Here is a 1853-nt window from a genome sequence, read left to right as displayed (position 1 = left end):
TTGGGGGTGAGTTTGTTTTCCTAGTGGATGGGGATGAGTTTGTGTTCCCAATGGATGGGGATGAGTTTGTGTTCCCAATGGATGGGGGTGGGTTTGTGTTCCTAATGGATGGGGATGAGCTTGTGTTCCCAATGGATGGGGATGAGTTTGTGTTCCTAGTGCATGGGGATGAGTTTGTGTTCCCAATGGATGTGGGTAAGTTTGTTTTCCTAGTGGATGGGGATGAGTTTGCGTTCCCAATGGATGGTGGTGAGAGTGTGTACCCAATGGATGGGGACGAGCTTGTGTTCCCAATGGATGGGGGTAAGTTTGTTTTCCTAGTGCATGGGGGTGAGGTTGTGTTCCCACTGGATGGGGATGAGTTTGTGGTCACAATGGATGCGGGTGAGTTTGTGTTCCTAGTGGATGGGGATGAGTTTATGGTCCCAATGGATGCGGGTGAGTTTGTGTTCCTAATGTATGGGGGTGAGTTTGTCTTCCAAAGGATGGGGGTGAGTTTGTGTTCCTAGTGGAAGGGAGGGGGATGAGTTTTTGTTCCCAAGTGATGGGGGTAAGTTTGTTTTCCTTATGGATGGGGGGGAGTTTGTGTTCCCAATGGATGGGGATGAGTGTGTGTTCCCAATGGATGGGGGTGAGTTTGTTTTCCTTGTGAATGGGGATGTGTTTGTGTTCCCAATGGATGGGAATGAGTTTGTGTTCCCAATGGATGGGGATGAGTTTGTGTTCCCAATGCAATGGATGGGGATGAGCTTATGTTCCCAATGGATGGGGGTCAGTTTATCTTCCAATGGATGGGGGTGAGTTTGTGATCCCAAGGGATGGGGATGAGTTTGTGTTCCCAATGGATGGGGGTAAGTTTGTTTTCCTAGTGGATGGGGATGAGTTTGTGTTCCCACTGGATGGGGATGAGTTTGTGTTCCCAATGGATGGGGGTGAGTTTGTGTTCCTAATGGATGGGGATGAGCTTGTGTTCCCAATGGATGGAGATGAGTTTGTGTTCCTATTGCATGGGGATGAGTTTGTGTTCCCAATGGATGGGGGTATGTTTGTGTTCCCAATGTCATGGGGATGAGTTTTTGTTCCCAATGGATGGGGGTATGGTGTTCCCATGAATGGGGATGAGTTTGTCTTCCAATGGATGGGGGTGAGTTTGTGTTCCCAATGGATGGGGGTAGGTTTGTTTTCCTAGTGGATTGGGATGAGTTTGTGTTCCCAATGGATGGGGGTGAGTTTGTGTTCCCAATGGATGGGGGTGAGTTTGTGTTACAAATGGATGAGGGTGAGTTGGTGTTCCCAATGGATGGGGAAGAGATTGTGTTCCTAGTTGTTCCCAATGGATGGGGAAGAGATTGTGTTCCTAGTGGATGGGATGAGTTTGTGTTCCCAATGAATGGGGATGAGTTTGTGTTCCCAATGGATGGGGGTGAGTTTGTGTGCCCATGAATGGGGGTGAGTTTGTCTTCCAATGGATGGGGGTGAGTTTGTGTTCCTAGTGGATGGGGGTGAGTTTGTGTTCCCAATGGATGGGGGTGAGTTTGTGTTCCCAATGGATGGGGGTGAGTTTGTGTTCCCAATGGATGGGGGTGAGTTTGTGTTCCCAATGGATGGGGGTGAGTTTGTGTTCCCAATGGATGGGGGTGAGTTTGTGTTCCCAATGGATGGGGGTGAGTTTGTGTTCCCAATGGATGGGGGTGAGTTTGTGTTCCCAATGGATGGGGGTGAGTTTGTGTTCCCAATGGATGGGGGTGAGTTTGTGTTCCCAATGGATGGGGGTGAGTTTGTGTTCCCAATGGATGGGGGTGAGTTTGTGTTACAAATGGCTGAGGGTGAGTTTGTGTTCCCAATGGATGGGG

The sequence above is a fragment of the Chiloscyllium plagiosum genome, chromosome 20, assembly GCF_004010195.1.
Source record: "Chiloscyllium plagiosum isolate BGI_BamShark_2017 chromosome 20, ASM401019v2, whole genome shotgun sequence".
Taxonomy (NCBI): domain Eukaryota; kingdom Metazoa; phylum Chordata; class Chondrichthyes; order Orectolobiformes; family Hemiscylliidae; genus Chiloscyllium; species Chiloscyllium plagiosum.
The sequence above is the reverse complement of the archived record's forward strand: the minus strand, read 5'-3'. Positions refer to the sequence as shown.